This window comes from Panthera onca, chromosome D2, assembly GCF_046562875.1.
Source record: "Panthera onca isolate mPanOnc1 chromosome D2, mPanOnc1 haplotype 2, whole genome shotgun sequence".
Lineage (NCBI taxonomy): Eukaryota > Metazoa > Chordata > Mammalia > Carnivora > Felidae > Panthera > Panthera onca.
In genome coordinates this window covers 29,872,907-29,898,013 of record NC_138349.1, presented here as the reverse complement: position 1 = coordinate 29,898,013, position 25,107 = coordinate 29,872,907, and the positions used below count along the sequence as shown (strand labels likewise).

General features: G+C 37.6%; 1 protein-coding gene and 1 pseudogene across 1 annotated transcript in view; both read right to left on the bottom strand.

The window, feature by feature from the left end:
* Positions 1-25,107, bottom strand: part of HPSE2 (heparanase 2 (inactive)) — a 674,568-nt gene that overhangs the window by 544,046 nt on the left and 105,415 nt on the right. The gene's annotated exons all lie outside the window — the stretch shown is intronic.
* Positions 17,850-18,730, bottom strand: LOC132685041 (large ribosomal subunit protein eL6 pseudogene; annotated as a pseudogene).

Here is a 25,107-nt window from a genome sequence, read left to right as displayed (position 1 = left end):
TTCCGCCCATTTAAAAAGAATTTTCTTAATGTTTATTTTTCAGAGAGAGAAACAGACAGAGTGCAAGTGGGGTAGGGGCTGAGAGAGAGAGGGAGACACAGAATCCAAAGCAGGCTCCGGGCTCTGAGTTGTCAGCACAGAACCTGATGTGGGGCTCGAACTCACAAACCGTGAGATCATGACTTGAGCCAAAGTCAGACACTTAACCAACTGAGCCACCCAGGTGCCCCTCTTCTGCCCATTTTTAATTGGACTATTTATTTTGGGGGTGTTGTTGAATTTTATAGACCTATCACTTGTAAATGTCTTCTTTTTTCCATAGGTTGCCTTAGTTTTGTTGATGGTTTCCTTTGTTGTGCAGAAGATTTTTATTTTGATGAAGTCCCAATAGTTTAATTTTGCTCATTTCCCTTTCCTCAGGAGGCATATCTTGTAAGAAGTTCCTGCCATTTAACATCTTCTAAGTCTAAACTTGTTATAAAGCTAACATTTTGAGCTAGACACCAAAGTGCCCATTCTACTTAAATTAATCTCATCTAATCTTAACAACCTTTTGTAGTAGTTACTACTATTATCCTCATTTTACAGATAAGGAAACTGATTCTAAAGAAGTTAAGTAAGTTACCCATGCTCTCTGAAGGTGAGAGTGCTTTTACAGATGTTTCAAAGCATCGCACACACCCCCAAATGCTGGCAGTCTATCACATTCATTTCCCTCAACTTGAAGGACTGCATTTTATTTTGGCAGTCATTTATTTCTTCCTTGGGCTCCAAGTATACAATAGGGTCCACCTTGCTGAGGTCTGTTTGCCCCTCTAGCAACTTCTATTGAACTGGATCTAAGACATCTCCTATACGGGTCTTTGTATATATGACCCCACATCTGACTCACTAGAAACATCCATGAATTCTTTCCCCCAAGTACTCTGAGAAGTACAAGCCCATTCCAAAACAGTAGCAATTCTCCTTTGTCCCACCATGAAAGCAACAAAGCCATCTCTCTTTCATCCTCTAGATCTCCTGGAAAGAAGTCAGCTCACTTCATTCTTTCATACCAGTGACAGGAAATCCATATCAAGTGCTTCAGGTAGCCCTCTCCCTTAACCTTAGGTGAAGAGGGAAGCATTCTTCACCCTACTCTTGGGAGATAGGTGGGAAGAAAAAGATTCAGAGTACCACTTTCTCCAATAAAGCTTCCTTTAAAAATCCTCCTTAGAGGCGCCTGGGTGGTTCAGTCAGTTAAGCATCCCACTTGAGCTCAGGTCATGATCTCGCAGTTTGTGGGTTCCAGCCCTGCATCGGGCTCTGTGCTGACAGCTTGGAGCCTGGAGCTAGCTTCAGATTCTGTGCCTTCCTCTCTCTCTGCCCCTCTCCCGCTCACTGTCTGTCTGTCTCTCTCTCAAAAATAAACATTAAAAAAAATCCTCCTCAAATATCTAACAATACATAATTTAATACCCTCCTTATAGATGAGGAGTCTTTAAGATTATGTGAGCAGTTTCCAGGTTTATCCTTCTGCACCTTGGACTGATACTTTGCTTTGGTATGCAACATCTATTGTATATTGATGCCTTAGTAGAAACTTCTAATTTAATGTGTTGCTATAATTCCATACTCTGAAATGTAAAATGTGTAGCCCAATCTCCATATAATTCCAAGAGTCCACAGGCCAGGGCCTCTACTCAACAATCAGATTATGAAGCAACTATAAGAAAGAGGCTGAGAACTCTAGTTCCCAGGATATTTGTCTCTTTCTTTAAATATATTCACTCATTTCCAAAATGCTAGCTGACCAGAGATAACTTGGTAATTAGTCAGAAATGAGGCAGAATCCTACAGTCGACATTTGGAAGTTATGTGCCCTGAGTCTTTGTTGGGAGCATTCTGTATTCTCCTTACCATTTCTTGCTTTTTTTTTTTTTTTTTTTTTGAGACAGAGAGTGCAAGAGCGGCGGCGGGGGGGGGGGGGGGGAGGGAGAGAGAGAGAGAGAGAGAATCTTAAGCAAGGTCCACACTCAGCATGGAATCTGATGCAGGGCTCGATTCCACCCCCTGGGATCATGACCTGAGGCAAAATCGAGAGTTAGACACTCAACTGACTGAGCCAACCAGGCACCCGTCCTTACCATTTCTGATGAGAACCTTCCAGAACACCAAGCTCTTTGAGAACTCTTTGTTCTATTCCTATTTCTCATTTCCCATAACATATTCCATTGTACTTAATCTCTGATGATTCAAAACAAAAATTTTGAAACTATTTAACTTTCTATCACTGGTCATCTGGCAAAGATTTAATAGTAATAAATTTTCTTCAAATCCTTGAAACAATTGGTTTGAAAATGCTTGGCATTAGTTCATAAAATTTGGAATCTCATGGAAATGATTCTCCTGAAAATTCCAACTGCTTATTTATTTTTAAATGGTAATTTTATAATTTATTTGATGACACATTTCTGTGATGAATTAAGCAAATACATGCAGCAGCATGCTGAAAGAAAATTGGGAAGGACTGCTTCCAAACAGAGCAACCCATTATCATGATGTAGACTCTTCATTTAAAAACAAATGAAATTTGGAGGGAAGATGGTGGCGTAGGAGGACGCTGGGCTCACCGCGCGTCATGCTGATCACTTAGATTCCACCTACACCTGCCTAAAGAACCCAGAAAACCGCCAGAGGATTAGCAGAACGGAGTCTCCAGAGCCAAGTGCAAACGAGAGGCCCACGGAAGAGGGTAGGAAGGGCGGCGAGGCAGTGCGTGCTCCACGGACTGGCGGGAGGGAGCCGGGGCGGAGGGGCAGCTCGCCGGCCAAGCGGAGCCCCCGAGTCTGGCTGGCAAAAGCAGAGGGGCCGGACAGACTGTGTTCTGACAGCAAGCGCGACTTAGCATCTGGGAGGTCATAAGTTAACAGCTCTGCTCAGAAAGCGGGAAGGCTGGAGGACAAAGGGAGGGAGAGCTGCTGAGCCCCCGGACGGCAGAGCTCGCCTTGGCGGGGAACAAAGGCGCTCGCCAGAGCCATCTCCCTCACCCATCCCCCAGCCAAAATCCCAAAGAGAACCAGTTCCTGCCAGGGAACTTGCTCGCTCCACGCAAACACCCAACTCTGTGCTCCTGCGGAGCAAAACCTCTGGCAGCGGATCTGACTCCCTCCCGCGGCCACAGGGCCCCTCCTGAAGTGGATCACCTAAGGAGAAGCGAGCTAAGCCTGCCCCTCCTGCCCCCGTGCACCTTGCCTACCCACCCCAGCTAATACACCAGATCCCCAGCACCACAAGCCTGGCAGTGTGCAAGTAGCCCAGACGGGCCACAACACCCCACAGTGAATCCCGCCCCTAGGAGAGGGGAAGAGAAGGCACACACCAGTCTGACTGTGGCCCCAGGGGTGGGCTGGGGGCAGACATCAGGTCGGACTGCGGCCCCGCCCACCAACTCCAGTTATACACCACAGCACAGGGGAAGTGCCCTGTAGGTCCGCACCACTCCAGGGACTATCCAAAATGACCAAACGGAAGAATTCCCCTCAGAAGAATCTCCAGGAAATAACAACAGCTAATGAACCGATCAAAAAGGATTTAAATAATATAACAGAAAGTGAATTTAGAATAATAGTCATAAAATTAATCGCTGGGCTTGAAAACAGTATACAGGACAGCAGAGAATCTCTTGCCACAGAGATCAAGGGACTAAGGAACAGTCACGAGGAGCTGAAAAGCACTTTAAACGAAAGGCAAAACAAAATGGAAACGACGACAGCTCGGATTGAAGAGGCAGAGGAGAGAATAGGTGAATTAGAAGATAAAGTTATGGAAAAAGAGGAAGCTGAGAGAAAGAGAGATAAAAAAATCCAGGAGTATGAGGGAAAAAATAGAGAACTAAGTGATACACTAAAAAGAAATAATATACGCATAATTGGTATCCCAGAGGAGGAAGAGAGAGGGAAAGGTGCTGAAGGGGTACTTGAAGAAATTATAGCTGAGAACTTCCCTGAACTGGGGAAGGAAAAAGGCATTGAAATCCAAGAGGCACAGAGAACTCCCTTCAGACGTAACTTGAATCGATCTTCTGCACGACATATCATAGTGAAACTGGCAAAATACAAGGATAAAGAGAAAATTCTGAAAGCAGCAAGGGATAAACGTGCCCTAACTTATAAAGGGAGACCTATAAGACTCGTGACCGATCTCTCTACTGAAACTTGGCAGGCCAGAAAGGAATGGCAGGAGATCTTCAATGTGATGAACAGAAAAAATATGCAGCCGAGAATCCTTTATCCAGCAAGTCTGTCATTTAGAATAGGAGAGATAAAGGTCTTCCCAAACAAACAAAAACTGAAGGAATTTGTCACCACTAAACCAGCCCTACAAGAGATCCTAAGGGGGATCCTGTGAGACAAAGTACCAGAGACACCACTACAAGCATAAAACATACAGACATCACAATGACTCTAAACCCGTATCTTTCTATAATAACACTGAATGTAAATGGATTAAATGCGCCAACCAAAAGACATAGGGTATCAGAATGGATAAAAAAACAAGACCCATCTATTTGCTGTCTACAGGAGACTCATTTTAGATCTGAGGACACCTTTAGATTGAGAGTGAGGGGATGGAGAACTATTTATCATGCTACTGGAAGCCAAAAGAAAGCTGGAGTAGCCATACTTATATCAGACAAACTAGACTTTAAATTAAAGGCTGTAACAAGAGATGAAGAAGGGCATTATATAATAATTACAGGGTCTATCCATCAGGAAGACGTAACAATTATAAATGTCTATGCGCCGAATACCGGAGCCCCCAGATATATAAAACAATTACTCACAAACATAAGCAACCTTATTGATAAGAATGTGGTCATTGCAGGGGACTTTAACACCTCACTTACAGAAATGGATAGATCATCTAGACACACAGTCAATAAAGAAACAAGGGCCCTGAATGATACATTGGATCAGATGGACTTGACAGATATATTTAGAACTCTGCATCCCAAAGCAACAGAATATACTTTCTTCTCGAGTGCACATGGAACATTCTCCAAGATAGATCATATACTAGGTCACAAAACAGCCCTTCATAAGTTTACAAGAATTGAAATTATACCATGTGTACTTTCAGACCACAATGCTATGAAGCTTGAAATCAACCACAGGAAAAAGTCTGGAAAACCTCCAAAAGCGTGGAGGTTAAAGAACACCCTACTAACGAATGAGTGGGTCAACCAGGCAATTAGAGAAGAAATTAAAAAATATATGGAAACAAACGAAAATGAAAATACAACAATCCAAACGCTTTGGGACACAGCGAAGGCAGTCCTGAGAGGAAAATACATTGCAATCCAGGCCTATCTCAAGAAACAAGAAAAATCCCAAATACAAAATCTAACAGCACACCTAAAGGAAATAGAAGCAGAACAGCAAAGGCAGCCTAAACCCAGCAGAAGAAGAGAAATAATAAAGATCAGAGCAGAAATAAACAATATAGAATCTAAAAAAACAGTAGAGCAGATCAACAAAACCAAGAGTTGGTTTTTTGAAAAAATAAACAAAATTGACAAACCTCTAGCCAGGCTTCTCAAAAAGAAAAGGGAGATGACCCAAATAGATAAAATCATGAATGAAAATGGAATTATTACAACCAATCCCTCAGAGATACAAACAATTATCAGGGAATACTATGAAAAATTATATGCCAACAAATTGGACAACCTGGAAGAAATGGACAAATTCCTAAACACCCACACTCTTCCAAAACTCAATCAGGAGGAAATAGAAAGCTTGAACAGACCCATAACCAGCGAAGAAATTGAATCGGTTATCAAAAATCTCCCAACAAATAAGAGTCCAGGACCAGATGGCTTCCCAGGGGAGTTCTACCAGACGTTTAAAGCAGAGATAATACCTATCCTTCTCAAGCTATTCCAAGAAATAGAAAGGGAAGGAAAACTTCCAGACTCATTCTATGAAGCCAGTATTACTTTGATTCCTAAACCAGACAGAGACCCAGTAAAAAAAGAGAACTACAGGCCAATATCTCTGAAGAATATGGATGCAAAAATTCTTAATAAGATACTAGCAAATCGAATTCAACAGCATATAAAAAGAATTATTCACCATGATCAAGTGGGATTCATTCCTGGGCTGCAGGGCTGGTTCAACATTCGCAAATCGATCAATGTGATACATCACATTAACAAAAAAAAAAGAGAAGAACCATATGATCCTGTCAATCGATGCAGAAAAGGCCTTTGACAAAATCCAGCACCCTTTCTTAATAAAAACCCTTGAGAAAGTCGGGATAGAAGGAACATACTTAAAGATCATAAAAGCCATGTATGAAAAGCCCACAGCTAACATCATCCTCAACAGGGAAAAACTGAGAGCTTTTTCCCTGAGATCAGGAACACGACAGGGATGCCCACTCTCACCGCTGTTGTTTAACATAGTGCTGGAAGTTCTAGCATCAGCAATCAGACAACAAAAGGAAATCAAAGGCATCAAAATTGGCAAAGATGAAGTCAAGCTTTCGCTTTTTGCAGATGACATGATATTATACATGGAAAATCCGATAGACTCCACCAAAAGTCTGCTAGAACTGATACATGAATTCAGCAAAGTTGCAGGATACAAAATCAATGTACAGAAATCAGTTGCATTCTTATACACTAACAATGAAGCAACAGAAAGACAAATAAAGAAACTGATCCCATTCACAATTGCACCAAGAAGCATAAAATACCTAGGAATAAATCTAACCAAAGATGTAAAAGATCTGTATGCTGAAAACTATAGAAAGCTTATGCAGGTAATTGAAGAAGATATAAAGAAATGGATAGACATTCCCTGCTCATAGATTGGAAGAATAAATATTGTCAAAATGTCAATACTACCCAAAGCTATCTACACATTCAATGCAATCCCAATCAAAATTGCACCAGCATTCTTCTCGAAACTAGAACAAGCAATCCTAAAATTCATATGGAACCACAAAAGGCCCCGAATAGCCAAAGTAATTTTGAAGAAGAAGACCAAAGCAGGAGGCATCACAATCCCAGACTTTAGCCTCTACTACAAAGCTGTCATCATCAAGACAGCATGGTATTGGCATAAAAACAGACACATAGACCAATGGAATAGAATAGAAACCCCAGAACTAAACCCACAAATGTATGGCCTACTCATCTTTGACAAAGCAGGAAAGAACATCCAATGGAAAAAAAGACAGTCTCTTTAACAAATGGTGCTGGGAGAACTGGACAGCAACATGCAGAAGGTTGAAACTAGACCACTTTCTCACGCCATTTACAAAAATAAACTCAAAATGGATAAAGGACCTGAATGTGAGACAGGAAACCATCAAAACCTTAGAGGAGAAAGCAGGAAAAGACCTCTCTGACCTCAGCCGTAGCAATCTCTTACTCAGCACATCCCCAAAGGCAAGGGAATTAAAAGCAAAAGTGAATTACTGGGACCTTATGAAGATAAAAAGCTTCTGCACAGCAAAGGAAACAACCAACAAAACTAAAAGGCAACCAACGGGGGGCGCCTGGGTGGCGCAGTCGGTTAAGCCTCCGACTTCAGCCAGGTCACGATCTCGCGGTCCGTGAGTTCGAGCCCCGCGTCGGGCTCTGGGCTGATGGCTCAGAGCCTGGAGCCTGTTTCCGATTCTGTGTCTCCCTCTCTCTCTGCCCCTCCCCCTTTCATGCTCTGTCTCTCTCTGTCCCAAAAATAAATAAAAAAACATTGAAAAAAAAAAATTAAAAAAAAAAAAAAAAAAAAAAAAAAAGGCAACCAACGGAATGGGAAAAGATATTTGCAAATGACATATCGGACAAAGGGCTAGTATCCAAAATCTATAAAGAGCTCATCAAACTCCACACCCGAAAAACAAATAACCCAGTGAAGAAATGGGCAGAAAACATGAATAGACACTTCTCTAAAGAAGACATCCGGATGGCCAACAGGCACATGAAAAGATGTTCAACGTCGCTCCTTATCAGGGAAATACAAATCAAAACCACACTCAGATATCACCTCACGCCAGTCAGAGTGGCCAAAATGAAGAAATCAGGAGACTATAGACGCTGGAGAGGATGTGGAGAAACGGGAACCCTCTTGCACTGTTGTTGGGAATGCAAATTGGTGCAGCCGCTCTGGAAAGCAGTGTGGAGGTTCCTCAGAAAATTAAAAATAGACCTACCCTATGACCCAGCAATAGCACTGCTAGGAATTTACCCAAGGGATACAGGAGTACTGATGCATAGGGGCACTTGTACCCCAATGTTTATAGCAGCACTCTCAACAATAGCCAAATTATGGAAAGAGCCTAAATGTCCATCAACTGATGAATGGATAAAGAAATTGTGGTTTATATACACAATGGAATACTACATGGCAATGAGAAAAAATGAAATATGGCCTTTTGTAGCAACGTGGATGGAACTGGAAAGTGTGATGCTAAGTGAAATAAGCCATACAGAGAAAGACAGATACCATATGGTTTCACTCTTATGTGGATCCTGAGAAACGTAACAGAAACCCATGGGGGAGGAGAAGGGAAAAAAAAAAAAAAAGAGGTTAGAGTGGGAGAGAGCCAAAGCATAAGAGACTGTTAAAAACAGAGAACAAACTGAGGGTTGATGGGGGGGTGGGAGGGAGGGCAGGGTGGGTGATGGGTATTGAGGAGGGCACCTTTTGGGATGAGCACTGGGTGTTGTATGGAAACCAATTTGACAGTAAATTTCATATATTAAAAAAAAAATAAAGTTAAAAAACAGAAAAAATAAATAAAAAATAAATAAAAAATAAAAATAAAAACAAATGAAATTTCAATTTCTCCACAAACTTTGAAGCCTTAAAAATTTCCAGAGCTCTTGATAAACCATCTTCTCCTGTTCTGTACCTGGTAAGACAGCTGCTCCTTTGTTGTAGTTGCGACTCCATTGTAAAATTCAAGTGAAGTGTATCATTTTTGAAGAGAGCAAGAGAGCAAGTCTTAGGCTTCTCAAATGTCTTTACTGGTTGAATATTTAGAAAGGTCAGGACACCAACCAATGTTAGAATATGTAGAACTATTTTATTTAACTTTCTACCCAATATATAAAATAAGCTTTTTCAGCTTCATGATTATTTCAGTTTTCTCTAATAATGTAGTTGTTGTCAAACACTTCTGAGATCATCCAAAGAGTACATTTTTCAAACTTGAATTAGTAGCCTTTCTTCCAGAATTGTGTTTTGAAGATACACAGAGAGCACTAGAGAAGTCTGATTTGAGAAATGGATGTCAAATTGACCCTTAACAAAATCTGTGAAGTAGGATTTAAAGTAAGATGGAAAACAGGAGATGAGAGCTTTTTATTCCACTGGGAGGCTGGCAAACCATTTCTAAGAGAGAGGGCTCCGAGTCTTACTCAGGGACAAGAACATTAATGGATTTTGAGTTATATTTTCCTAGAATCATTGAGATTCTATTTTTATTTTTTTAATGTTTACTTATTTTTGAAAGAGAGAGAGGGTGTGAGCAGAGAGGGAGACACAGAATCTGAAGCAGGCTCCAGGCTCTGAGCTGTCAGCACAGAGCCCAATGCAGTGCTCAAACCCATGAACCATGAGATCATTGCCTGAAGCGATGTCGGACACCCAACTGACTGAGCGACTCAGGCACCCCTAGAATCATTGAAATTTTAATGGTGAATAGGCTCATTTATTTATTTTTCTGATATTTGTTAAAAGGTTTGTTTTAGGTGTCATCTGACAGCAGCTTTCACATTATTACTATTTTTTGGATATCAGATTTCTTTGGGTTAGACTTGGGTATGTTCCAAATTAGATGATCCATACGGAATAAAGCACAAGGTATATCTTGGTTTGCCCTGTGACCTCACTTCTCTGACGAATCTAAAAAGAGTTGATTTTTCCATTTCTTCAGTTTTTTATTTCTTGTTACAGTGGAGATGTCTAAAGCTACTTACATGCCAGACCAGAAATCAGAAGTCATGATGTTTATTTTTAATTCTAATTGTTGGCAAAATTCCTCTCTATAAAATAGGGATGAATAATAACTCCCTACATGCACACAGGTTTTTATAATTATGCCAGATAACATATGTGAAAGCCCCTAGCATGGTGGCTACTTCAGGGACTTAACCATTTGTTGAGTCTTAATTTGTTGACAGAGAACCACTCCAAATTACAAGGAGGTTGTCTTATAAATATCCATATATAGGCTGAATGTTTAGAACTTAATAATGTTTAGAACTTTTTTTCCAAAAAGTCTATTCTTACTTAACCCATAGTATAGTAACAGTATTTCACCAAAAACCCCTACAAAGAGAGTTATAATTCTGAGATCACTGAGGACCTGAGAACAGCAGAGGGAAGAACAAGAAAATGGAGGAAGAAAATGGAGGAAGAAAATGGAGGAAAATGGTTGTAAAAGTAACAACACATCTTAACCATGTGCCATCATTCCCACTTCCTAAATCATTCTCCCCCTGACAAGCTTGTGACATCCTCCACGTCTCCTAATTCGCAAATGTTATTTCAATAACACTAATGGTACTTCTCCAAAGTTCAAGATAGAGAACTGATATACTTGAAATAGGTATTTCTAGTGAAAGAGCTTCCTGAGTCTTTTGATGTCCTGGGAGCAGAGTGGGGTACAAAGACATGAAGGAAACACGTGCACACACCTGTTTCAAAGATCAAAATTACATTGCTCTAGGGGAAATGAGGGTCTAATCTCAAAATGTACTTTCTCTGAGAATTCATTCTCTCTCAGTCATGCCCTCAACTATATATTGGTGGGGTCCATTTCATGAATAGATTTGCCAACTTCTGACTTATATCTTTATCATTATGATGATGATGATGATGATGATGATGATGATTTAAATTCAAGTTAGTTACATACAGTGGAGTATGGTTTCAGGAGTAGAATCCAGTGATCCAGTGATTCATCACTTAACAATATAACACCTAGTGCTCTTCCCACCAAGTGCTCTCCTTAATGTTCATCACCCATTTAGCCCATCCACCTTCATCCCCTCCAGCAACCCTGTTTGTTCTCTGTATTTAAGAGTCTCTTATGGTTTGCCTCCCTCTCTGTTTTTATCTTATTTTTCCTTAACTTCCCCTATGTTCATCTGTTTTGTTTCTTAAATTCCACATAGGAGTGAAATCATATGAATTTGTCTTTCTCTGACTGACTTATTTCACTTAGCACAATACACTCTAGTTACATCCATGTTGTTGCAAATGGCAAGATTTCATTCTTTTTTATTGCCATGTAACATTCCTGTGTGTGTCTGTGTGTGTGTATACCACATCTTTGTAACCCACTCATCAGTCAATGGACATTTGAGCTCTTTCTATAATTTCAACAAACAAATCTGACTTATACCTGGTAGAGAGATGCTACCAGGTTAAAAAAGAAGAATCCAGTCTTGGAAAGCCAAAGTCACAATCATTGCATGACTCTGCCAAGGGCCACTCATTCTATTCAACATTCATTCACATTTCTCCAGGTCTGGGCTTGGTACAGAGGATGCAATGGTAAACATGGTTCTTGCCTTAGAAGCTCATGGTCTAAGCTAAAGAGCAATATCCTGAGGAAAATTTTATATATGGTCTCATTTATATCTTGGCCTACACTTGAACCAATCACTGCGGTAACTTGTTACCACATTTCCACCCTTGAGGTGAGAAAGATGAGGTGTGGATCAGAATGACAGACAAAGAACACAAGTATGAAGACTGAGTATTCCACGTAAATGACCTTACAGTTTCCCAAAGGAAAAGTAGGATGGTAAAAGAAATACTATAATCAGAAAGAATAAAATAGAATATGTTGGGTAATATACCAGAAACCCTTTCACATGACTTGTACAAATCAGAAAAAAAGACATACGAATTCTATGTGAGGTTTCACAAAGCCACTTATCTGGGAAACTCATCAGGAAAATTATCATTCCCCATTTACTACAACCAAACAAAGGGTAAACAAACATACTCTTCACGGGAATCTTGTTAAAACAACAACCACCACCACCTGGTGATACAGGTTGCTCAGTGATCTGTACTAACAGATCCTCATTTGGCTACTAGTGAGATACAGTGTGCCAATCACTTCCCAGGCCAGTCACAGAAGAGCCATGTAGGCTTGCCACCATGACAAAGTGTCTATTAGCACAACTGTTTTTTTTAATGAAACATTGTTCTTATTACTCATGCAACATTGATTCAGTCCAGAGACAGAAAATGAAAGAGCCATATAGAATAATTTACCCAATAATGTATTCAGGGCACTCCCTAGTCTGTGCAGAATGGTGCAGAAACCCTCAGGGCACAAGGTTAGGGCTGGCAAAGAGTCTTGAAATTGAGAAAGGAAATCCAAGAGAGTAAAAAGCCACAGAAGAGGGAACTCTCAAAACTATGAATAAATTCTGAGACTAAAATTATAATTTAGGTGTAAAACCTAAGTATAAACTGACCACTGAACTGTGAGACTCCAAAAAGTCTGTGGAAAAGCAATAGCTGGAAAGCTGAAAAGGCTGAGCAAAGGTATCAGCCTCTGCCCAGTTCAGGGAGAAAGTGTTTTGAGTTTGAATTCTGCTAAGTTAGAGAAGCTTGATAAACATCTGGACTCTCCAGTAAAACTGCAGGAAAGAGTAATGCCAAAGAGTAAAGACTATGTCTCACCCTAAGACTAAAAGAAAAACTAAAACAAACCTGCTCTATCAAAGTGTAAAATGAAGCCTACATTAGTTCCAGGTGACCAAAAAATAACTGAACTGTTTGAATTTTTTTTAATGTTTTTATTTATTTTTGAAGGTGAGAGAGGGACAAAGCATGAGCAGGAGAGGAGCAGAGAGAGAGGGAGACACAGAATCCAAAGCAGGCTCCAGGCTCTGAGCTGTCAGTACAGAGCCCGACACGGGGCTCAAACTCACAAACCACGAGATCATGAGCTGAAGTCGGACGCTTAACTGACTGTGCCACCCAGGCGCCCCTGAACTTTTTTTAAAAAAGCATTTTCAAAGAAAGAGAACAACGTCCAGATTCTCTACAGTATCAAACATAATGTCCAGACACAATTGAAACTTACTAGACACGGAAACAGAAAAATGTGACCCGTAATTAAAAGAAAAAGTAGTCAACAAAAACTCCAAAATAATGCAGATGTTGGAATTAGCAGACTTTCAAAATTTTACTTACTTACTTTACTTACTTACTTACTTATTTATTTATTTATTTATTTATTTATTTATTTACAGTATAGTCAACATACAGTATTATATTTGTTTCAGGTGTATAATATAGTGATTTAACAATTCTATACGATACTCATTGTACTCTTAATCCCCTTCACCTATTTCATGCATTCCCCACCCACCTACCCTCTGGCAACCACCTGTTTGTTCTCTATGTTTAAGAGCCTATATTTTATTTGTCTCTCTTTTTCTTGTTTTGTTTCTTAAATTCCACATATGAATGAAATTATATGGTATTTGTCTTTCTCTGGCTGACATACCACTTACCATTATACCCTCTAGATCTATCCTTGCTATTGCAAATGACAAGATTTCATTTTTTATGGCTGTGTAATGTTCCATTATATATATATATATATTCCATATATATATATATATATATATATTCCATATATATATATATATTCCATATATATATATATATATATATTCCATATATATATATATATATATATTCCATATATATATATATATTCCATATATATATATATATATATTCCATATATATATATATATTCCATATATATATATATACACACACACACACACATATATATGTAAATATTCCATATATATGTATACACACACACACACACACACCACATCATCTTTATCCATTCATCTATCAATGGACACTTGGGTAGCTTCCATATCTTGGCTATAGCAAATAATGCTACAATAAACATACAGGTGCATGTATGTTTTTACATTAGTGTTCTCATACTCTTTGGGTAAAGACCCAGTAGTGGAATTACTGGATCATATGATAATTCTATTTTTAACTTTTTGAGGAACCTCTATACTGTTTGCAGACAAGTACTTTATTTTTTTTTTATTTTAATTATTTTAGAGAGAAAGCATGCATGCAAGTGGGGGAGAGGAGTAGATGGAGAGAGAGAGAGAGAGAGAGAGAGAGAGAGAGAGACAGAGAGAGAGAATCTCATACAGGCTCTATGCTCACTCACCGTGGAGCCTGATATGGATGGAGCTCAATCCCATGACCGTGGGATCATGACTTGAGCTGAAACTAAGAGTTGGACACGCAACTGACTGAGTCGTCCAGGCACCCTACAAATAAATACTTTAAAGTTGCTATTATAAATATAATCAAGTCTAGAGGAAAAGATGGTCATAATGGATGATAAGATGGAACATCTAAGCAGAAAAATAGAAACTATGAAAAAGAACCAAACAAAAACTCTAGAAATGAACACTGCAATACCTGAAATAAAAAATTCAATAGATAGGCTTAGCAAAAGATTAAAGCCATTCCCTCTCTCCCTGAGAAAATCACAAGTTTGGAAAGTTCTTTGGCTGAAGAGAAATGACATTAGATGAAACTTCATACATACAAAGAGAAATAAAGGGAAGTGGACATGGTAAATACGTAGATAATCTTAACAGATGATATTTTGCATATTATATTAATTTCTTGAAAAAAACCTGATTGTATATAGTTAACACTACTAAACTATAAACTTAAAAATAACTAAGATGATAAATTTTGTATGTTTTTACCACAATAAAAAATGACTCACTATTTAATGAAAAACATACGATATTGTATCATGTGGATTATAATATTCATAGATATAAAATATATAAAACAATATCACAAAGGATGGGGGGTCTAAGTAGAATTATAGTGTTATAAAAATTTTTATTGGAAATAGTACTATTTTAACTCTAAGTAGAATGTGGCAAGTTAAAGATCAATATTTACTGCAATCTTTAGTGATCTTTAGTACTTCTTAAAAATAATATGTAAGTTATATCCAGAAAGTCATTAAAATAATTAAGACAAAACATTAAAAAATTTTATTAACCCAAAAGAAAACATGAAAGGAGAAAAAAAGGAGAGGGAAAAAGGCAGGACAAATAGAAAGCAAATAGCAAAATGGTAGACTTGGATTTCCACTTCCAACTATGTTGAAGTAACTGGTACTAAATCAGCCCTCCTGAAATAAATAACTACAAATCTGAACAAACCATGTGAGGCAACTTTTTCAGGCACATGACTGTAATCCTTGAGAAAAAGGAAACTCATGAGGTGAATCCCATGATCACCCAGCTCCCTAATGATACAATTTCCCAACTACAAAGAAGAGAGCTAGAGCCTGAGTTGGTTGAGGTGATCCCACTGATCTGAGAAGGCAGAAATCAGAGTTCAGCTTGGCTGAAGTAGCTGTAATCTATGAGGCAAGACAACAGAGAAAAGGTGGCTGTACAGAGAAGGCTACAGGAGTCCTTGTGGGAGGTCCTGTATAAGTACCTGAGGACTATATATGGCTATATATGTTCAGAGTTAAGACCATGAAAGTTTACCAGGTAGCAGTTATGATAGAGTTGAAAGGAAAACAGAGATATTAGAGAATAAGCACTGCTAGAGGAAAGAGCATAGTTCTAGGCCCTTTCAGAGTGGAGAGATCCTGTTAATACTTTGATAAATCCGAGGCATTCAGCTGAGACAGTAGAAGGTCATACCATAATAGTAAGGACCAAGCTTTAGTGTAAGACCTACTCTATATCCACCCTAACAAAGTATGAAATCGAGTTTTAATAATATCCACAAGGGAGATGGAGTTTGAAAGTTAAGTCCTGACAAGCTAGAGGAGCTTGAGAAACATCCTGGACTTTCCACAGATCTGAAGAAAGCAGAAAACAAAGTCTACAAAAGCTTAAGGTGACCAGCCAATAACTGCCTATTAAAATAAAAATCAATACCATTCAGAGAAAGAGAACAAAATACAGACACTCTACACTATTTTTAATCACAATATCAATATTCATTTAAAAAATCACCATAGTCAAAAATAAATAAACAACCAAAAATTAAAATAAGTTAATAGAAACTAGATCAGAAATGGCCCAGATGTTGGATTTAGCAAAAGACTCTACTGCACCTATTAGCACCTATTAGCAAAGACTTTAAAGCACCTATTATAAACACATAGAGAATTAAAAGACAATATAGTTTTAATGACTAATAACACATAAGGCACCTTAGTGGAGAAATGGAGAGAGGAAGAGACAGAGAGACAGAGAGAGAGATACCAAGAAGAAATTTTAGAATGGAAATAAAAAATTCACTACAAGGGCTTAAGGGAAAACTGGAAAAGAAAGAGAAATAAACTTAAAGGCATGTTTTTTAAATCCAGTTTAAAGAAGAGAAGAAAGAAATTACTGAAAAAAATTAATAGAGCCTTCAGGATCTTTAGGACAGTATGAAATGATCTAACATATAACTGAGTCCTAGAGATTGGGGCAGATAAAATATTTGAAGAGAATAGCCCAAAACTTGACAATTTTGATGAAAAGTATTAACTGTAAATCTAAAAACCAGGAGGTTGAAAACTTACATAGTGAATTCTCTGAAGGGAAAACTAAAATTAGAAATAAAAAGTGAGATATCTAGAAAATCTCCTATTATTGGGAAATTAAATCTTTTCTAAACAGCCAATGGTCAAGGAAAAATCACTAGAGAAATTAAAAATACTTCAAATTAAAAAATTACTTAGCAAAATTTGTGGAACACAAACCAAATAATGCTTAAAGGAGGAATGTAGTTTTAAATTCACACATTAGAAAAAATAGAAAGATTTAATATCAATTATCTAAGTTCCTACCTTAAGAATCTAGAAAAAGAGGAGCAAATTAAATCCAAAGTAAGTCATAAGAAAGGAATAATAAAGATCAGAGTATATATCAGCAAATAGAGAAAATTAACAAAAATTTTATAAATAAATAAACGTTAAAAAAATTTTTTTTAAATAAAACTCCATGTCCACCTGGGTTCACTAGAAATTTCTATCAACGTTATAAATAAATAAATAAATAAATAAATAATAAAAATAAATAAATAAATAAATAATAAATAAATAAATAAATGTTAAAATAAATAAACGTTAAAAAAATTTTTAAAAATAAAACTCCATGTCCACCTGGGTTCACTAGAAATTTCTATCAACCTTTAAGGAAGACTTAATATCAATGTTACACAAACTCGGAAAATAAAAGGGAAAAGAATGTTTCCACTTTATTTTTATAACCCAGCTTAACCCTGACACCAAAATCTGACAAGGACATTACAAAAAAAGAAACCTACAGACCAATATGCCAAAGACTCAACTGTATTAATTAAGGGGAAAAGACAGTGTTTTCAACAAATGTTGCCAGAATAAATGAATAAACATATGAAAAAAATGAATATTAATATTCCTTGACACAATTATTTTTTTTCCTTGACACAATTAATTAATGTGAAATGGACCACAGACCTCAATGTAAAAGCAAAACCATAAAATGTCTAGAAGAAAACATGAAAGAAAATTTTTGTGTCCTTGAGAGTTAACAAAGATTTCTTAGATAGAACACCAAGAACACTGACCATAAAAATTTTTTTTGATAAACTGGACTTACCATATTTAAAACTTTCTGCTCTGTAAAACTGACTAAAAGTTAGAAGTTCACTAACAGGAGAAAATGTAAACAGATTGTGGGATAGTCATACAATGAAAAACAACTCAGAATTTTTTAATTTTATTCATTATTTATTTTTTGAAATGGATCAGTTATTTCATTAAGTTCTTGGTAAGAAATTCAGAACACCAATTTGTGAGGATAAATTCCATTTGTGAGAGAAAACACAGAGCGGAAGTGGCTCTGAGGCTGAGAAACAGCTTTGATTTTTGGCAGAATTTGTGAATCCACAGCTTTCTGGTCAACCTTGCACTGCTCTGTAATCTCATATTTCTCCTTCTCTGTGTCAAAGATCTCACCTTCCTGGTGTCTGGGTTTGCATAGCTTCTTATTCTTGAAGTAAGCATCAGTGAGATGTTTTGGGATTTTTGCACTACTGATATCAATTTTCATGTAGGTGGCAATGACAAATTGGTGTGTTCTATGCAGAGGAACTCAACTAAGGGACATAGAGATCTGGTCACAAATAGCAAGCCACTGTTCAGTTGCTTCAGGAAAATCACCCTCTTGCCTCTGTGGCACCCAGTGAGGATGATCAAAATGGTCCCAGAAATGATGCTATCTCAGTTTTCTCACATGCTGAAAGGTCTTTTGCTTGGCTCAACAGCTTTTGAGGCACATCTTCAGTAGGAAAATACCTAGACATTCTGCAAAGTTTAACCACTCAAGTATCACCATTCTTGTCACCACCAGCTAGTTTTTTGACTATAGCAAGAACCTTCTCCTTCTGTTTCTTTTCAACCCTGGATTTAGCTGCTGAATACTTCCTCTTGTACATGGCCTTTTTGGAATATATAGCTGATGGGGAGTATTCACCAATTCCTCTGACTACGTCAGAGTTTCAGCTAGAACGGGGCCTCCCCTTCTTGGGCATTTTAGCCCTGAAATTACTCTTCTTAACCTTGCACCAGGATCAGCTTTCTTGGCTTCAAGTTTCTTCTCCTTACTATCAGGCTTCTTGGCTTTTTCATCCACCATCTTGCAAGATGGGAAAGAATAAAAAAAATTTTTTAATGAACTACTGATAACACATAACTAAGATGAGCACTGGAATCATTATGCTAAACTTAAAAAGCTAGACACAAAACAATATATATGAAGTTTAAGAACAGGCAAAATAATCTATGGTGATAGAAATCTGAACAGTAGTTGCCCTGCAAGATGTGATACATCTTGTGATAGGACCAGAAAGGGACCTATTGTAAGGGACTTTCTGGATGATGGAAATGTTCTAGATCATGTTTAAGGTGATGGTTACATAGATGCATACTTTTATCAAAAGCAATCAAACTGTACACTTCAGATATTTGCAATTTTATGACATATAAATTTTATTCACATTTTAAAGTAACAATATGGGGGGGAGGAATTTTAGTTCCTACCAAAAGGCACCTAGATTTCAAAAGGCACCAAGTACCAAGTAAAATATAACTCAAATGACCCATACACCTTGCATGAATCCAATTATAGACTCTTAACACAGCTAAAATGAAAGGTTTCAAAGTTTACTCACCTAATATTCTACAGATTAGAAAAGGCATACTCACTACAAAAAGACACAACAAGAACAGCAGGTAGCAACAGCATGGAGTGTCATCTGTTACCTGCTTCTTCACCTCCCCATAGTGTTCAACTTCTAAGGAAAATCCACCTGAACCCTCTGGAGACCAAAAGATGCCTATAAGCTTTCAGGCCTTGCCACCATAAGCTAGAAATAACTCCAGACAAAACTTATCATCAAAACAATAGCCAGGGCCAACCCAAAAGCAATCAGTTCTTTGGTAGCCCTATCAAGGTCATTCAAGTCAGTGAGACTAACCTTTCTCAACATTAACCCAGGATTCTAATCAAGCTGACATGGAGATGAACTTATTTTGTCCAGCTGGCTACAAAAACACATGCATGAAATCTTTCTTGCTCACCCTCATGCTAGCCTTTCCCTCTCCTCTTCCTGTTTCTTTTCTTTTTCACACATGCACAAACAGTCACGTCGTCATATGAGACAAGTGAACACTGAATCTTATGGGTAAAAAAACAGATGTTTTCCAATTATCCTTCACAAAACCATATTTTATATCGGGTTCTTCTATGGATTTATAGCCAATGAAGAGATGTTACTACATTAGCTCATGGAGGGGGATGATAAAAACTGGAAAGGAAGAGTCAGACAAGGCAAAGAGAAGCTATCCAGAAGGCTGCAATTGGAGAAGCATGACAAATGGGCAGCACAGTTTTAGAGGGTTCCGGCAGAAAGGCAGATTGCCTGACTGGGAGAGATTCTCCACAGCTGGAGCATCGCACACACCATCTGGAATTTTTTAAATCTGCTTTCCCCAGGTGATCTGATTCTCAGAGTGCCAGTGGAGATGAGAAAAGAAGTAATTGTATAGCTCAGAACAGCTCCAAATGCTCCCCAAATTAGTTAATGAAATCTTGTTTGAATCAGTTTCAGCTTCTCCTCCAAATTGAGCCTCTAGTTTTGTGTTGTTGTTTCCTCAAAAAAAAAAAAAAAAAAAAAAATTGAATGGTAGGAGTTTAACCCCTAAAGGTTTTCTGTACAGTGGAACAAAACAGGATTCCCAGCACAATGGGCAAAAATGGTGCTCCAACTGTCAGATCTGGCCCAAATTTCTCAATACAGGCCAACAAAGCTTCATTTTCAGTCTCACTTCTCTTGACTGGTCTTAGCACTACTTTTAGCTGTTGCCAAATGGAGAGCATACATACTGAGGTCCCCAGTTTTCTTCCCCAGATGGTCTAAACTTCAGAATTAAAATAAAGGAAAATGCAATTTTAAAAATTAAGAGCAACCACAAACTAAACTGTCATAAAAATGAAAGACCTTCATTTTCTTTTTCTCACAATATATATGTCCCTGTGAATGTGGAGGTGGGGAACAGTGGGGGAGTATATGCAAGAGAAAAAGTGATAGAGCTTACTGGGGAATAGGAGGGGTCAGGGAAGGAATAAAAAAGTAGCAGGAAAGGAATTCTGCCTCTATCCTCTATCCTCATTTCTGTCTCCAGTTGACTTTTTTTTTTTTTTTTTTTGGTCTCTTATCTTGTACCAAAAGTATAAAGCAAACTTTTTCTACAAATGGCCAGATAGCAACTTGGCAACTATTTTATTTTAGGCTTTATGGGCCATGCGGGTTGGGTCACAAATACTCAACTCTGTCATTCTAGCAAAAAAAAACAACCATAGACAATATATAAATGAACGAACATGGCTTTGTTCCAATTATTGGATAATGAAATTTAGATTTCAAATACATCTCATATGTCATGAAATATTATTATTGTGGTTTTTAAGAACCATTTAAAATGTAAAAACCATTCTTTGCTCAAAAATCATGCTCAAAAACAGCAGGCCATATTTGGCCCATGGGCCACAGTTTGCCAATCCCTGTATAATACCAATGAACAACACCTCTAATAAAGGTTCAGTTCCAGAACTATACAATAACCACAGCAGGAGTCTCACATAATTCCTTACTCAGGAAAAACTCAGAGTAGAGTTTTTCAAACTTGAAGTATTCCATTATACCATGAGGAACTGTGGCAAACTTTTCATTCTCAGGATCACAGACGTCTAGAGGTCTAAATACATGTGTGTTAAAATAAATTCCTTCCCACTTTTAAACTTACAAAATTCTCCTACTTTATCTATTCTTTTTATGGATCTTCTTCACTCTTGTTGGCAAGAAAGGGTAGACTCTTGATGACCATAAACATTTTCAAGTATCTACTAGTACTTTACTTTGGTGATGATATAAATTAATATAGACAGCAGTACATTTCTTTTCTCTTTCTATCCCTGCCTTTTTTTAAAATGAAAACACTAATATGTCCACCAAACAAATTAGCATCTCTTGTTAGCAGACTATTTGCTGGGAACAACAAACTCATATGTCATTTTCAAAGATGAAAAAGAACTGGGTGCAAAAAGCAAGACCAGCTTATAACTTGTAAGTTTGGGCATGGAACTTTTCACAAGAGTTTTCACTAAAGGGACCATTCCTACACAAAGGTACCAAGCCAGGAGCTGGTGCTACAGATATGGTCCTGCCCTCAAAAAACTTACAGTCTAGTTGTAGAGACATAAGAGGCCCAAAGAAGAGTAATATAATAACCACAAACACTTTAAATAGTTTAATATATATTAAAATGTACAGCAATATAGAATCCCACACAGATATACTAAAAATGAAAGCTTAGAGAAATTGTATGAGAAAAATTCCAACTCAAAAACATGTTGGAAAAATTTTTCCTGCCTAGCAAAAACAAAATTAGAAAAATACCCCAAAATAATAAAGTGTATGTCCCTTACCTACTCCCCCCCCCAAAAAAACCTATGGATAATAAATAAGGATCATCTTAAGAGAAAAAGAAGACACTTACTACAACTACAGTAAAGCATAAGAAATAGAGCACAAAAGATATACTAAAATGATAATATGGACATAAATAAATGTCCTTGTGGCATATATTAGGAGATATATTCTTATGTTTAAAGTCAACAGTGAATTTAGAAGTTTGAGCTAGTAGTGTTAAAATTCTACAGAAAATGCAAACATGTGGTAGAAATGCAAACTGGTATAGCCACTGTGGAAAACAGTATGGAGGTTTCTCAAAAAGTTAAAAATAGAACTACCCGACGATCCAGTACTTGCACTATTGAGTATTTACCCCCAAAATACAAAAACACTAATTCAAAGGGATACATGCATTTCTACTTTTACAGCAGTATTATTTACAATAGCCAAATTATGGAAACAGCCCAAGTGTTCACTGATACATAAATGGATAAAGAAGATGTGGTATTATATATAGTGGAATATTGCTCAGCTATTAAAAAAATGAAATCTTGCCATTTGCAACAACATGGACAAATTAAAGAGTTTCATGCTAAGCTAAATAAGTCAGTCAGAGAAAGACAAATACCATATGATTTCACTCATACATGGAATTTAAGAAAGAAAACAAATGAGCAAAGGGGAAAAAAGAGGGACAGACAAACCAAGAAACAGACTCTTTTTTTTTCAATATTCACTGTTTATTTTGTTAGAAGTATTTATAGTGGATCTCACTTAATTTAATAGACGTTGAAACACCTACTTATTTTGTGAGATCCTTTGGTTATAAATTTGTAATCCTCCTTGTGGTGGTTGTGTGTGAAAAAGACTCTTAACTATAGAGAACAAACTGATGGTTACCAGAGAGGAAGTGAGAGAGAGATGGGTGAAATAGGTGATGGGGATTAAAGAGTACACTTATCATGAAAAAAATAAAAGAGAATAGAATAAGATAAAATAAAATAAAATAAAATAAAATAAAATAAAATAAAATAAAATAAAATAAAATGAATGGATGTACAAACCATGTTGAAATATATGTAGAGAACTGTTTAAAGAAGCAAATAAAGATGTTTCTGAAAGTGGGGGAAAAAAAAGAAAGAAAGAAAATGCCAACATGGGCAACAGCGAAGAACTCAAGGAAACTAAGTATCTGGTGACAGGTACACATGACAAATAATCCAGGAACTCAGAGAAGGCTGAGGACTGGAGCAGTGATTTACAGAATACAGTTACACAGAGAGCCCTTCAGAAAAGAAACCCAGATGTTGAGAGGAAGGGGTGGCACACCACAGACGGTGATGATGGGAGTGAACTTGGGCAGGAAAGAAAGCTGCCTGCCCCACAGCAAAAGGAGTCAATCCATTGGAAAATAATGCAAAACAAACAAAATAACACCAGACCCAGACAGCAGGGGAAAACCAAACCTCAAGATAATCTAACATCTCTTCTATATAATCTACCTGTGACAATAATCAATGAGCATTTGAATCATAAAGTTATTTTGAGATTATCTAATCCTACGCGTTAGTTTTATAGATAAATCTTCAACCCAGAAGGGAACTATCTTACACAAGGTCACATAATGAGTTGGTGACAGGTATAGACTTAGTCTGGACTCCCAGATAGTCCAATATGCTGTCCATTGCACTACACTGCCTCCATACCAAGTCCTCAAGTGAGGTGTCCATTCTGTTACTCTCTCAGGACTTTCTTGCAAGTTGCTTTCAGTATTTGAACTTACAACTGTAGGCCTGTAAATTCAATGCTTAGGAGAATAAAAGTAACTGGGTTTTATTGTTGTTTGTTTTTTATCATTATAGCCTTTCCATTACTGATTATATAGCCTTGAGCAAGTTACTTTACCCTCTAAACTTCAGGTTTTACATCTAGAAGATAATAGTGCCTCACACAAAGGACTATGGTAAAGATTAAGTAATATTTTACATATAAAGCATGTAGTATATGTCCCACAATATAATAAACAAGTGCTTGCTACTGTTAAAGAAAATATTCTCTCTCTCTCTTATTTATGCCCATGAGAAGCACCACAGCCTAGTGGTTAGGACAGTAAAGAGCATAGACTCTGGATGCCCCTGCTATACCACTTCCTAACTGTGTGAGCTTGGGCAAATTACTTAAACTCTCTGTGTCTCACATTCCCTATCTTTAAATAGGGTTGTTGTAAGGATTAAGTGGGATATTGTATGCAAACAATATCTTAAAAAATAGAAATGCTTTAATAGGAGCATTTGTTAATTGAAAATTTTAACCTATAGAAACTTGCATCTGCTGAGAAGTACAAGAGAAAATTTTGGCTTTTCCCCATGGTTAGGTATGAGATAGTGACAATATATGCTTATAATAAGCTTGTGGTGGTTTTGGAGGGGGAGAGGAGAATGGGCCACCGAAATCCCTATCAGGATGTTTTCTGTGCATAATTAAACTGCCTGTAACTTGTTCTTTCCAGTCAAAGAGAAGAATTAAATGTACCACCCTTCCAACCTACCCCTACTTTCTCACAGATATTTGGTATGTAGTAGCTGAATTTTCTCATTAAACATTTTGAGGGCATTTTTATTTTTACTTTTTTATGTTTATTTATTTTTGAGAGAGAGAGAGAGACAGACAGACAGAATGTGAGTGGGAGAAGGGCAAAGAGAGAGAGAGACACACACACACACAGAATCCAAAGCAGGCTCAGGCTCTGAGCTGTCAGCAAAGAGTCTGATGCGGGGCTCAAATTCATGAACCGTGAGATCATGACCTGAGCTGAAGTCAGATACTTAACCAACTGAGCCACTCAGGTGCCCCTTGAGGGAATTTTTAAATAAAGTTTTTTCTGCTGCATTTTCCCCAACTCTCCATGTCTCTGTTATCCACAGGTACAAAGGCCTAGGAGCCCAGTATCAGCACGATGGCCTTCAACTAAAGCCAAAATCCTAAATCTGGAACTGGGAGATCCACTGAGATTACAGCCAGTAATCTGTCCATAGGCATA